Consider the following 15,301-nt stretch of genomic DNA (forward strand, 5'->3'; position numbering starts at 1 on the left):
TTTATTCATGTTTTTCGCCTTAAATTAGGAGGGGCCGGGGGGCGGCCGCGGGAGGCTGCGGAGCCCCCGGCGCGGTGCGGGCGGGCGCGCAGCCTTTCCCCGCGCCTTGCACAAGTGTCCGGGGCGCGGGGCACACCTCAGGGTTAGAGAAAACAACAACAAGATAATGGCCCCTAATGCGCACCCTGGGCAGGGATCACACGTGGGCCGCTCCCTTCCTGTGCGACCGGCGGGGAGCCCGCCTGCCGCGGCGCTGCGCGGCTCGCTCCGCGGGGAGGGACCGACGCGTCCGGCGGTGGGCAGGGAGGGAGGGAATCTCCTTATTAAACGCATACACCGGGGCGGGCGGCTGCCACCGCCGCCCCGTCCATGCCCGCGGACAGCCCGAGAGCGCCGTGCTCCCCCCACTGCCGCTGCCGCCCCGGCTGCCGGCGGGAGATCCCCGCGGCCGCGCACAGCCCCGCGGAGCCCGGCATGGCGCGGCGCAGCCGCTTCCAGCGCCTCTTCGGCCGCAGCGAGTCGGAGGACTCGGAGCCCGAGGGGGCGGCCGCCGCCCCCCGCCGCCGCCCCTCCGCCGCCGCCGCGCCCAAGCGGCGCCCCGCGTTCCCCCACTGGCGCCCGAAGAAGAAGGAGCAGCATCCCCGGGGGGGCGGCGGTGCCGCGCCCGCCTGGACCCCGCCGCCCGCCTCGCCCCTCGAGTCCCCGGCCCCGCGGTAAGCACGACACCTGAGCGGGCGGCGGGGGGACCGGCGGGCCGGGCACGGCTGGAGGCCAGGGGGTTTTCTCCCGAGGAGGGAAGCGCGGGTCCCGCAGCCGCCTTCCCGTCCCGCGCCCGCCTCAGCCTGCTGGCGGAGCGGCGCCCAGCCGTGTTGACAAACAGCAGCGCCCGTGTGAATAAGTAACATTCAGCCCTGTGCCCGGAGCAGGGGGAGGCTTCCCGGCCCAAACCAGCCTCCTAAGGGCGGCTGGTGTGCGTGAATGGCTTTTACTCTTCTGCAGCAGCGGGCTTGTCCTGTGCTCGCTTTTTCTGGACCTAGTAGAGGAGGAAGATGAAAGAGAAGGATTTGACAGCACTCTGCTACATTGCTCCCCGTAGCTGTTGCTCCCCAGTGTGGTTCCAAGTCTCCCGTGAGTAATGACTATCTAGTGCATGCTGGCTTCTTGGGGACACAGGCATTCCCCGGGGGCTGTTTACAGCCTGTGGCCGCAGCATGCAGAGCCTCAGTGAGACTGTGGAGTTGCCGAGCAGTAAAGTCTCTGACGTGAAGGTAATTCACAGTAGCATATGGTGAACTTGAGGCTACGTCAGGAAAGGGTTTAGTTAATACTGCTCAGATCTGAACATCACAAGCCGGGCAGTGAGAAGATGTCAGTGCTGCCTACATTAAAAAAAAAAAAGCTGTAAGCTATTGATTTCTCAGGTATTTGGTTCAAATCGAGAAATCTGTAAGTTTCAGAAGGTGGTTTTGTATGAAAATACTAGTACTCGCTGGAAAAATAGGCATCAGGTAGAAGTTAGAACTTGACTAAAGTATTGTCTAATTATGTTTGTATTTGGTATTGAAATGTATTATTGAAGACTTTAAATGCCAACCTCTTTTATAAAAGGAAAAAATAATGCTTATGTTTAGGTATTTGTAGGAAAGAGAAAATGAAATCTGCTTTTCAGAACTTTTAAACCAGGAAATTATGTATTTCATAATGCTATTGAGTGGCCAAGCTCAGGGCAGTTCTGCAGGTGACCTCAAGCAGGAGCAGATCCCTCTTTTGCCTTCCGAAGGCCAGATAAAACAGCAGGGTGGAAGCGAGTCCCAAACAAGGCTGGCACTGAGTTCAGATCCCAGTTGCTCAGGACTGTGTCCACTAGAGTTTTGAAATCTACCAAGAAGAGAGAGTGCACAACAAATTTGGGCAAGCTGTGTTACTGCCTCATGTGAAATATTTTCTTGTGGTAGAAGGCTGGAGCATATTTCAACTCACAGCTTGTGCTGTGCCTGCCATGCACTACTGAAGAGTCTCATGGCTCTTGGTGACCCTCTCATGCATACTGGCAGACAGGCGATGGGTCCTTCCTGTGGTCATCTCTTCCCTGGGCTGAACCAGCCCCACTCCCCCAGCCACTCCTAAGGGCAAGATCTCCAGCCCCTCAGTGTCTTGGGGCCCTGTGCTCAACCTCTTTTATCAGTGCTCATTCCTTTTTATCAGTGTGTTTTGTATTGAGTGGCCCAAAACTGAGCAGAATATCTAGATGTGGGCAAATGAATGATGGCATAAGAGAAGTGGCGTAAGTCTTTAGGTGTGGGTTCGTTTTTCTTCCAGATAGCAGGATTTTTTTACTGCATAAATTTGTTTCCAAGTTCTGTGCCTAAATTACAAGAGAAGTCTAGTAATTGCAAGTCTTCTGAAAGGATAGGTTTGTAACTCCTGTTACAAAACACTGGGGGGTTTGGGTTTTGGTCAGGGAACCAATCCTTCTGCTATTAATGACAGGTTGGGTTTGTGCTTCAGCACATGAAAATACACATATATGTCACTGTCTTTAACTGCAGTTGGCTGTGTTCAGAGAGCACAAGCTTCTCATTTATGTAACTTTCTACCATCCTTGTCTTTCAAAAAAGATGGAATGAACTAAGCCTTTAATATACAGCCAAAAACACTAAATGCATTTTTAAAAATATGTTGAAGATTATAGTAGCATTTCTCAAAAGACATGGTTTGAAGTATTTTATTTTTATTACATCAATGGTAGGTTGTAATGTTTGATCTCAAGAATACTTTATAGGCCAGATAAGGCATCCTGTTAGGAAGGATGGTTTTGAAGATACAAGATGCTTAATTAGTGGCCGTGGTTTTAGCTATGGTTTGGCACATGGCAAGCACGACAGCTGTCACTTTGAAGACACCTATTTATATGATACGCCAGTTAAAAAATTATCTCATCATCAGCTCTTTTGCTAGTCTTATTGTTGTGTTGTTATGTTATTATGTTATCTTTTCAGGTAGCCAATACTTTTCCTTGCTGCTAATTATTTATCTGGAAGAGCAGTACCCAGTATGGTATAAAAAATATCTTGTGAGAAAAACCAAACAAGTATCAAGCTGCCTTAAACTTGAAACTACAAGTGTGCATTCTCCTGTCTCTACGAAATTTGTGTTGTACTGCCTGTATTCATGGGCTTAAGTCAGGGCAGCCAGATGAACTCCTCTGGTTACTTTTTCCAGCAAAAGCTTGTAGAATCTCTTTCCCTCAGATAATACCTACAAGTCTGAGCCTCTAAACAGAAGAAGGTGCAGTGAAAAAAAAGGAAAAGAATTACAGTTGTCACCATGCCATAGATAACTGCATCATATTATGAAACCAATTTTTACTTGTCCCTTGGAAGTCATGTCTTTACACAGCTGTCATGGTTTGGACACTGAATGATCTCCACCCAATGGCAACTTTAAAAATGAAGGGGATGACTTGGAACTGAACTTTGGAGCAGGCAGTTGACTGCAGGAGGACAAAGAAAACTGTATATCTTTGGGGTGTGTTTGTTTAGCAGTGCTTCTCACAATGTATACTACCCTATGAATCTGGAGCTTTTTGTATTTGATGGTCAAGACAAGACAAGTTACTTGGTCCAGTTATGAGTTGGCTACCATATAAATGACAGTAGCTAGGTTCTTGCCCCAGATGTGTCAGTGTAATCACCATGAAAAAGGAGGATATTTTTGCTGCTTATTAATTCCTCAGTTTCGAGAAACACGGATATTTGCTATTCAGTGTGTCAGCAATGCTACCACCAGCAACACCCCTTGTTTTTATTATTGCTCTCCCCCGATTAAATTAACTCACCTCGCCTTCAACGATATATTAAGTATGTGAAGGCAGATAAACCTGTGTGACTATTATTCTACAGTGATTTGGCATGGAAACAAAAACTATTAAGGATTCAGTAATAGCATAAAAATAAGGAAAGGGAAACAGCATTAGGCTGCATCCAAGGAAAGTTAGACTTATCTTGGGGATTATACCTTATCTTGGGGTGGAACATGCACATCCATGAGATATGGTGAATGTGAAGAAACGTTATGTTTTGAGTGGAAAAAGTGTCAGTGAGACCAAGATCTGCTATCTCTTCCCTACTTCCATGTTCTCTAAGTTACTCTTCTGTGACTTCTGTGTTAGGTGAAGGAGCTATGGTTCACAGCCCATGTGTAACATCATCTTTTGGAAAAAGATGAAGAACAAATGCTTCATCCTGTGAAAAACAGAGTGTGTAATAACACAGACCATTAGTAGCCCAATTGACTGACAAGAATAAAATGTAGAAAACTGTTACACAGGTGGCTGTTTTGCAAAGTAAAATATGAGCCCTCAGTTCAATGTACTTTATATGTTTAACTTCACATTTGTGCATCGTCTGGTTGATAAAAAGAAAAAGGAAACATTCACCCATGTTGTTTTGTAACACTGAATATGGATTTCTACGAGTGTTCCTAGTTGCACTTAGTTAATGGGAAGTGGAAATGGAAAAGGGTAATTCAGTTTGACGTATAATTCTTGGTAATCTGTAATGTAAGCATAACTCATTAGGAATAAAGATGTAGTATTTTAATTTTTTTATAGGGGAGAGAAGATATCTTAAGCTGTCATGATCAAAGAATTAAAAGCAGATTTTTTTTTCTGAATTTCTTTTCTACATTTTGACCTAATGAGGAAATTGGTCCTTAGAAAAAATATATGTTTCTACAAAGATACTTAGAGGAATGATGTGCTAAAAAATTCATTTGCTTTTTTTTGCATTTTTAAGAAGTAAAAAATACTGTCCTGTGAAAGTGTAATGACATCTGTGCCATGAAAGTAGTAGTCTGTCTCTCCTGCATGAGTTTAACATCAGCTGCAGGTTTGGTGGCTGTGTAAACACCACGGTGAAGAACACTCTCTTTTTCATTTTGTCCTTTTCAAAATCAAATGAGAGTCTGAAAAATATGAAGCAGTAAGACTGCTGGTGTCTTCCTGGTCAACCAGCTTGGATGTCAGGGTATGAAAGGTAGATCCTGGCAGAGAAGAGTGGCACCTCATTCCTGACTGCTGTGGTGCACAAGAATTGCTGACTTTCTTTGCTTGTGCTTTTCCCCTTAAATTAGAAAAGAATATCTTTAAAAAACAAAGAAGTGAATTAATGGACTCATGCCATTCACAGTCAAGGATTTTTTCCTTGGTTTTTTGGGTGCTTCTATCTTTGTTGGATGTTTATTTGAGGAGATGGTGTACCTTACTGTATCTGGGTGAATCTGATCCATGGTAGTGCTGAGTTCCATTCAGGTGACAGGAGTTCTGTACAGAATATTTAAATGTCTGTTAAAACAAAGACTGTTGTGAAAAGCAGGTTCTATCCTCCTCAAACTAGGTGCCAGTGTCAGATCCACACTTGGAAATAGTGACAAATAAAAATAGAACGCTGTTTTGGGAAATTACTGTTACAAAACATCACTGTAGAAACCACCCAGGAAGATGCACAAACAAAAAGTTCTTATTGAGTGCAGGTACATACAGCTGGCACTTAGTGATGCATGGAGTGCTAAAAACGGTATTAAATACTGAGTGCATACTAATTCAGTGAGTACCGCTTGTCTGAATGAGGAAACAGCAGTTTTCAACCTCTGCTCTTTCTCAACATATCTATCCCTTGTCTCTTCTCCTTGTCTTGGTCCTTGCTCCTACAACTCTGTCCCATCTTTCCTTCCCTCTCCACCCTCTCAAGTTTTACATCATGCAGGTTATGCTGCACGTGCTAGTGGGCTCCTGCTTGCATGGAACAAACAGAAGAGCGGTACTTTATTGCACCTGTGGTGATCTCAGGGAAAAGGCAGGACAACATCTGTAGATAGAAATTAGCATGCTATAGAAAGGGTCAATATAATTCGTTTAATTTACTTCATATACAAGATAACATGCATATCCTCTAATTTCAGATATCCGCATCTGAAATAGTTCTTCACTTTATAATTAAGAAGGGCAAATAGTCATGTCTGGGTGCAATATATCTCACCTTAAGGTGAGTGTCTAAACCAGGCTAAATGAATTGCATCTTAGAAGTGCAAGCTTCTTCTCGTTGACTTTAAAAGCTGCCTGAAGGTGACACCTCCAACATCTAAATCTGGGCATCTGAGTTCCATCGATGTTATCCAATATGAGGGAGTCCATAGGCTGATAGTCCATGTAGGAGATGCTTCAGTGCAAAGTCAAACAGTCATGAGTTTCAAAAACTGTGTTCTGGTTTTTCATGTGCAGCTTTAAGGCACCTTCTTTGTTCACAAGCAGTCTGGTTTTAGAGACTCATTTTTGCATAATTCCTGTTATTCCATATACGCTGTTATTCATTTGATTGTGGTTAAGACTTTCCAAGTTTCTTTAGGGAACTGGGATTGATCCCTACTTCTGCATTTTCTTGGGAAGGCTGGGAAAGGCATGGGAAACAAACCTTCCCCAGACGGCTAGAGTAAGAGAACAGGGGAAGCAGGAGAAAGGGGAGAGGATGCTACTACACCTATGGTCTGATTTGCATTTTAGCCAAAATAGTAATGCTTAGGAAAGTTACATTCTGCTGGAAATACAATCCTGTGATAGGAAAGATGGGGAACTGTTGATACTAAGCAGTTCTTCCTTTAGCAGCTTGCATTTTAAAACAGAATAAAAACATGAGGACCTGTTCTGTCATCAGAGGTTCCTGTGCAAGGAAAAAAAAAGCCTTCTTCAGCTTTCAAAACAGACAGAAGTCATCAATGGTTTGCATGCATGTAATGCATCTGATAGCAGTGTATTTTTGTATATACGATTCTTATATTCATCACACCAGCAAACGTTCTGCTGTACAGCTTATCTTCACACGTGTTTGTTCATGCAGCCACATACTGTGAGCTCACACAATCTATCATCAAATATTTAATCATTAGGTGCTCCCTTGAGACAAGAAGGGAAAGATCAGGCAAAGACTGATCAATATAAGAGATTGGCCTCCTTTAGTGCTCTCTGAAAAAAACCTCCATAGTATTTATTTAAAGACAAAAAGATATCATCTTCTGTATTATTCTGGAACTGTACTTGGAAATTCTGAAATAAAAATTTAAAAAATATCAGTTGGATAAAATTTCTTTTTGGTACCTGAATTCTTTATTCATTTAGAATTCACAGTTATGAAGTCAACCAAACTAAAATTTTAAAGTATCCTGAGCTATGAAAATCTGTAAAACAGACATGTTTGATGAATTCCCCAAATCCTGAGTTTCAGGTAGACCCCAACACCAGAAGCAAAAATTCCATTTTTGTTGTCCCAAAATATGTTCTTTTACTCTGTGTGCAAGGGGCCAATCCACACATATAGTCAAGGTATTTGATTTATTTACAGTTCTGTGCAGAAAGGGGTGCTGGGTGTCAAACCCACAAAGCCAGCACTACCAAAACTTTTCACTATACATTTTAGCATTGATTCATTGGCTACAAGTTACACAGTTCTCATATTAATTAGTGTTCTATCTTCTCTTGGTTAATGATTCTCTTGCTTCTCATGCTAATCAGTCCCATGGTGTTTCTCTTCTTTTGGGCCGATGGGTTTTTGGGTCGATGAGTCGGTGGTTGGGATCTCCCCCTGCAGAATTACCTTTTACCTGGTCAGAGCTGATTCAGCACAGTTGCTGGGTAGGGTTTATTAGTTTGTTCCTCATCTTGGGGATTCTGTCAAATGTCCTTGTGGCCCATAAATTCTGCATTCTTTGTGTCTGCTGTCAATGGTACATCCTTCTTCCCAACTTTGCTAACCTCCCTCTAGGTGTGAGATGGCTGAAACCTGTCAGGCCCTAAAGCTTAACAAGGCATTTCTACCAACAAGTAATTTGTCTTTGTAACATCTGGACATCACTTAGAGCTTGTTGTCTGCTCTCTGTTTCACAGATTAAATCTCCCCTCTTGTTGATTAGGCTTGAAAGTATACAAAGATCAAATATCAAAAAACTCCTTTCTTAAGAAAGTTTTTACATATTTCACGTTTTCCAACATTTTGACAAAAGAAAATATAAAAATCTCAGTAAGGATACCTTATTGCAGTGCTCCTTGTGCAGTTTAATCACTCCGTAAGTACTCTAAGAAAAACAGGCAAAGAGGGGCCCCTGTGCATCCTTTAATCAGCTTTTTTATAGTTGGTCTTTCTTCTTTGTAAGCTACTTCTTTATTGCCTCCAGCATATTTTGAACTGTTGCTGGTGCCACAGCTGTGGTGCTGCTGTTGAGGCAAGGCTGTAGGTCAGGAATACTGTCCGATGCCATTCAAATCCAGAAGCATAAGCGGCCAAGTCCACAGACTATGAGCAGTCGAGCAGAAAACACTTAAGTTGCATGGCCTAGTGGAAACCATAATTTTCTACTTGTCCCTTCTTTATGGCCAGGAGTAGGTGCCACAATGCAGTCTCTCAGGGCTCATGGAGAGTCATGTAGATGACTTCTAATTAAAAGATGACTTTTTCTAGGAAAGTGGGAGAGAACCTCTAAAATCAGTGGACTTGTGAGGAGAAGCTGCTTTTTAGGAGGTGAGGAGCTTGTATGTTTTTTCCTGGCAGGAGGCTAGCAGAATTTCTCATGCTTGCACCTTGCAACTTGCACCCCTTGCATCTTAGTCCTTCCCTGTGCACCTCCAAGTAGAGATTGGTCCCTGCTAAGCAGCCAGTTTCTACAGCCAGGTGTTTCTTGTACCTCACACCCCAGCATCTAAGCATCTTGGTGGCCCTTCTCTGTACTCACATCATTTTGTACACCTTTCATGTACAGGAGATGTACAGGTAGCCCACATTGTCACAAGGGCGTGCTGCTGATAATGATTGATAGTAGAATAATATGAAGACTAAGGACTTGCAAAGACTCGGCACTGAGAAGTGCAAGGTCACTGTGAACCTGTGGATTTCTGGGGGAGTGCCTATAGTTTCTTATTCTTTGACTTTCAGAAAGTTTTACTGATCTGTTTGGTTTTGTTTCCATAATTTTAATTCCTTGGAAACCACCGGTGGGATTTCACAGTGGACATTCCACAACAGCCAGGGACGTGCTGTGTGATTAGCAGTCCTGACACATTTTCCTACCCTTGGCTGGGAATCCTGTGACACTTGCGAATTATTTAGTGAATAACCAGTAATTCTTGTGGCAAAATAAATATTTTTGATTTTGGTACAGTATAAACACATTTGGCATAAAATGAAACCATATGTTTATTAATAAGATTCTGTAACACTGTAGTGCCATCTCCATCTTCTAGGAGAGCATTTTGATGATTCACCCCTGGTTATACTGTTTTACAGATAAAGTACAAATAATTCATTCTCCATGGTAGAGGGAGGACACCTATGCTGGACCTTCCCTGTTGTCCCCTCTTGAAGCAAATTTGTGACCTCCCTTAGCTATGTGCAAAAGCTGAAGGAGTAGGGGAGAAAATAGGGATGGAAATGGTAAGATATCTATCCTATGTTCTCTCTGTTGGAAATGAAATGTTATGTTCTTTCTCTTTGAAGATTTGTGGGCTTGGTGAAGAGGAAGAAATTGTTGAGTCTGGAAGGCTGCAATTAGGTCACCCTGAAGCTGCCTCTTTTCCAGGCTAAACAATCCCAATTACCTCAGCCTTTCCTCAGACGAGAGGTGTTCCATCCCTCTAATCAACTTGGTGTCCCTCCTCTGGACTTGCTCCAGCAGGTCACTGTCCTTCCTGTGCTGGGGAACCAGAGCTGGATGCAGCACTCCAGGTAGGGTCTCGCCTCCCTGGGTTAGAAGTTGTCTAGGAACAAGGTACCTTCTCTTCAGAAGCAACATAGCTGGGTTTGTCTAGCTACCATAAACAAAAATAGCTTAGTGCTATCACATTCTGTAGAGAGGCAGATTGATTGATTGGGCTGATGGATTTGTTTCTACAGCACTGAGAAAAATCTCTTGTAGTCAGCCTGGAAGGGCAAATGTGCAGACACAGCACCCAGCTAACACTGTGACATGGCTTTTGAACTAAAGCTGCTTTTTACCTGGCTGATTCGGACTTGGGTACATTGAACACAGATGTCTGCTTCACCCCACCTTGTAGAGATATTCTGAGTTAACTTTGTGGGATTCTTCTGATTTGTGGCTGGATTCCTTAACTTATTCAGTGGGAGGTACCCTTGTCTGTTTTCAGTTTAGGCAGTAAGAGATCTTTTTCTCACACCTTTTGTCTGTGTTGTTAGTTTACAGAGTAATCTCTCCCAGGCTGTGGTGGCTTGGGTTGTGTGTTTATCAAATGTCTAGAATAATGGAGTCTGGTTTTGACTATGCAAATAGTAAATAACAGCACAAAAGACCAAAAAGAGTTGGCATCTTTCAAAAGCTCTGAATGAGTGCATATCATTTGCAATTTCAGAGCGGAACTTATCAGGCTTTTTAGTCCTTGTGTAATTTAAAGGGTGTGTATGAGGTGACGGATTAAAAAAGAGGCTGAGAGGCCTATGAACATTCCACAGGGGAGTATTTTAAATACAATGTAAGTGACAGTCCTGCAGGTAATAAGTGTATTCACGTGAAATGGACTCTGTGGTTCCTGATGAACAGCTCAGTGCCCATTCCTGTCACGTTACCTGTCAGTAGTAGAGTGTAGCCAGGGCTCTTCTGTATTTGGGTTGAAACCTCCTGATGTTTTCAGGAAAAAGCTTATATTTAAAGTTCTAACAAACCTGAATTGTGGTGATTTCTGTCCTCTCTGTTGGAAGAGTGGAAATCCAAAGGCAGCCAGACCTGTGCTATTACTCATAAGAGTCTGTCTCGTGGGCACTATCTTAGGCCCCGTATCTGTGGCTTGGAGCGACTGGTAATTGAACTAACCAGTTCTTCAATAAGATCTAGATGATATCTTCCTCTCTTGGGATGAGTAGAAAACTTCACTATATAGCCTTTGAGTTAAGGTAGAGTTAGTCATTTTAACACAGGATTTTCAGTGTTCCAGATGAGATAAATTTATGGGTAAGTTAGATTCTGTGGGAGACACTTCATGTTTTCACTGTAATTCACTAAAAAAGGACAAAAATGAGTAGAGGCACAACATGGCTGTCTAGTGGTTCCGTATAGTTAATAAAACAAACAAAAGACCTAAAATTAACTTTAAAAATTCTGAGGCCTAAATGCAGCTTTTTCTGTTAAGATACCTAACTTCTCATCTTGACTTTCAAGAACGATTTGTTAGTGCAAACATAATATGTTTGGATTGAAGCATAGTCTATGAGGATGCTTTAGTTTTTATAAACTTAGGTTCATAACAAACAGGAGTCTTATCCAAAACAACTTCTACATGTGTGCCAGGGTGCTAAGAATATCTTACAGAGAAATAAAAAATTAGAAAATCAGCATGTATTTCATAATGTAAGTTTTTGTCAGAAGTTAATCTAGTCAGATGATAAACTGGTCTGGTTTTTTATGTGAAAAGTCCCCCTTTTCCCCCTGTAAGTACTAACCACAATGTGGGGGTGAGACTTTAATACAAACACATGATTGAAAGGTGACCTCAAGTACAAACATTGTGAAAAAGTGTAGTAATTTAGTCCTGAGTATTTTTATGAATCCTCTGCATCCTAAATGAACTTAGGTATAATGGGCTTATATCTCTTTTCTCCACACTGCAGAGTACAGTGCTCAGAAGCCATGTGTGAGCCTGGCAGGAGCTGCTGGCGGGCTGCTGGTGCTGGAAGAATGTCCCACTAGCTGCCAAACCAGTGGGGCAGCATTGGAGGCAGTAATAATAGTTCAGGGCTCACCCGGAGGTATTCGAGGGAGGAGGATTGCATGTTACAGGGGTGCTTGCTTTGGCTGCTGGGGAGAAACTGAAGAGGAAGTGTCCAACAAAACCTTGACAACTTTGAATTCTTAATTTCTATGTCTACATGTCCTCTAGCAAGTTCAAATATTGAGCACAACAGTATTTTTGATGATGTTATAGTGTTGCTTGATGTAATCAAGATTTTTGTGATGACTATTTATGTTTTAATATTCTGTCAAGTTTCTTCTAGAAGTACAAAATACAGTTAGGCCATGAGAGATGTTTAATTACTGTTAGAAATGTATTTGGATCACTTCTCACTGTTGGATGCCTGTTTACTTTATGTGATTTCTCTTGAAAGATTTATTTGTCAGTTGTTTTCCTTGGAATTGTTTAATTTTTTTTTTTTTTGTGATTTTGCTAAGTATGATCAGGGTGATTCCTTAATATCACTGCCATTGTGATTAACTTGCAGTTAATTAACTCTACAGTTTAATTTTGATTGGTTTTGTTTGGTTTTAAAAGAAAAAGAAAGGTCTGTATACCTGTTTGGACATGTCTAATCTCTTCTAAGCTAGATCTGAGTTACTTGACAACCTTTGGCATATTTCCTTGTGTAGTTCTTCTAAACAGCTCTCTCCCCCTCCCTGCCTGTTTTCTGCAGCAGGGCTTCTCCTGCATCCATCTTAAAGCAACTCCTTTATGCTCTAAGGACTCCACATTTTGATAATTGGTTAAGGTTTGTCCAAGTCCAGAAATTTTCTGTTCCCACTGTTCTTTACTGTGTTCCATGGAATTCTTTCTCACCAAATAATGGACTGGATAGGCTTTTCCAGTTAAATTGAACTTTCTGTCATTACCGTGGGAGAGCTGCCACAGCAATGTGCTATTATGTATTCATGTCTTCCCACAGTGAGATGTATCCATTCTGACTTTGTTTCACATGAAGTAGCAGTTGATAACAGTTTACCATTAGTTTCCTGGTCGACACTCTGCCACCAAGACGGAAGGATTTCTCTCTCATTAGTAGTATTACTTATTTTTTACCAACATGCAATTCCCTCTGTTCTTTTTCTCGACATAATAATCCCCAGACTATCCACCATCTGATCTGTTTCTCTCATATTTCTGAAATACATTTTTATTTATTTCCAGAGGACTCAGTGATATACAGGCTGTATTGCAGCATAGGTGTGTAGAGTAGATTTGATATAAATTTTAAAAATATATACAAGACGTAATAATTGCTTTCATCTAACATGCATTTTGGTTTACTACTGTGTTTTCTTACTAGCAGGATGTCTATTATATGTGCAGATGATTATAAATAAATTTTACTGCTGATGACAAATTAATTGTTTATGTCATCTAATGAAGCAAGTGTGAGCAGTCAGGTGTTGGCAGCAGCATGCCATGATGTGTGTGCCTCCTTTTTTTTACTTTCAAAAGAAATCAGGGTCCTTCTTCAAGTGTAGTTTTTGTTACTTGGTGGGTTTGTTTTGTTTTGGTTTTTTTTTCTCTGTGTGTGTAATATTCCATCTAGTGTTTTACTTTTGAAAAGAGCTGTGAATCCTCTTCCAAGAAGCCTCTTACTCAGTTGTGGGAAGAACACATGCAGATGCAGTTGCCTTTACCTCTCCAATCACATTAAGAGTGTCAGGGGAAACAGCTGTGAACTAAAGGCTGTTAGGAGTTAAAATAAATACTGTCTAACTGGATACTGAAATTTGGATGGACTTACTTGATTTAGCATTTCTTATGTCTTCCCTGGGTTGCCCTCGCTTGCCTCTTTTCCTTGTGATTTTAGCCTGTGAATACCAAAACTGTGGAGAGACTTTTGAGTATGCCATTTTCTGAACTTTAGGGTCAGGTTTTTACAGGACATGTTAGAAGTTGGTCAAAAATAGAGAAATTATCATAACAGCTCCTCAGAACAAGGGTTTGGCAGAACCTTTTTCTTTGCACATGTATGTTAAATCGTCTGTTTTGCTTTTGAGCAGTGGTCATCGTTTGTGTTCACAGATGCATGGGTGTGTGGTTACTGGGCTCAAACATAAGGACTTTCTGATCTAGCAATATCCACAAGGATCCATGGATTTGCTGCTGCCACTTGTGCTTCCTATCAGAGGAACAAAGGTCCAGATTTCTTCCTATGTTTCAAACACTCCTCAGCCTGAGTGCAAGTTTCTTGTTCTCGCAGAGCTTTTACCTTCAGGTTCCAATACTTTTAATAAGCTGGGGTTCATTGTTTTAGGTCCTTTGTCACCGAGTTCACAAAGCTAAAGAAGGACACATGAACAAACAAGGCAGTGACTGGGTTCATCTGGAGGAGTAGTGAGCACCTCCCAAGACTGGGAACATGAATATTTTCCATTGGTGCTCATGCAGCTTTGGATGTTGGTGACTTGCTTCCAAAGTGCTTGGGTGCGGAACAGGTGCTGTGGCACTGCAGTGCCTTCTCCATCTCTGCCAAGGTCAAATCACTATCAAGGGACAATAAGGAAACAATTTGGGTGCTATCTTCCTGGTAGTATCTTGTTATGTAATCCTTATTATCACTGTGGTGTCCAGTACCATTGCTGGCACAAGCCAGGATGCCAGGTTATATTTGGAAGAGAAGCCAGATTCTGTCAGGGTATGTGAGCAACAGGCAACACTGACTAATGCTCCAGGACTTGAAACAGTGCTGCTGATGCCATTCAGTTCCTGTCATGACCCTGCTGCCTTTGGCACCAAAGTTACCTCTGTGCGAAGGAAGGGTGTTGCCTTTCCCTATGACTCCTCATCGTTCGCGGGAATTTAGGAGGACGTGGTGGGTGTAAATATTCTCAGTCTTTGGCAATATGAGTAGGTCCTGGAAAAAAAAGATGGTTTCTGAGACAGTCTAGGGATGCCAGGCATTTGTGGTGGACAGGGTGGCCTAAGTAGAGACTCTTCAGCCCCGCATCCACCCAGGAGCAGTTCCCATGGCAAAAAAATGTTTGGAATACAGTAATTGAGTTCACAGGAGATCCTGTTTCCAGCTCATCCTGTCAAGATGAAGTGACTGTAGATGAGCACTCTACAGAAGATTTCAGAGAGTTAAGGTCTAAGATGTCATGGACATGCCACCACATCAAACAGCCTGACAATATTGCTGGTAGTCCAGCAGACAGCCTTGGGAACAGGCTCTGTGCCTATAAACAAGTGTCCTCTGGGTGATGGACTTACTGAACTGACCCAGGCTGCTGGGGAAGTAGCACCTCCAGCATGGTCAGAAACTGTATTTATCTTATTTAAGAGGTCCCACAGACAGTTTTACAGTTCCACATTCATGAAATACTACACATTTTCTAAGGGCATCCAAATTTGATGGTATATTCAGAAAAACACTCCTTAAAGTCTTCCTTTCACTTCCCACTTCTGAGTTAACTTATTATTCCTTTGTTATTATTCATGTATGTGCCTGTGGACAACCACAAATAGAAGAATGGAATTTTTTTAATGTGTTACTTAGCTTTCCTGAAG

At 42.4% G+C, this 15,301-nt stretch overlaps 1 protein-coding gene across 1 annotated transcript in view; it reads left to right on the forward strand.

Moving 5' to 3' along the window:
- Positions 1 to 627: 627 nt before the first annotated feature.
- The window catches only part of CRYBG1 (crystallin beta-gamma domain containing 1), a 98,424-nt gene continuing 83,750 nt past the window's right edge, over positions 628 to 15,301 (forward strand). The window contains exon 1 of the mRNA XM_048299176.1: positions 628 to 713. The gene's annotated coding sequence lies outside the window, so the exon portion shown is untranslated. The remainder of the gene's footprint in view (positions 714 to 15,301) is intronic.

This window comes from Corvus hawaiiensis, chromosome 3, assembly GCF_020740725.1.
Source record: "Corvus hawaiiensis isolate bCorHaw1 chromosome 3, bCorHaw1.pri.cur, whole genome shotgun sequence".
Taxonomy (NCBI): Eukaryota; Metazoa; Chordata; class Aves; order Passeriformes; family Corvidae; genus Corvus; species Corvus hawaiiensis.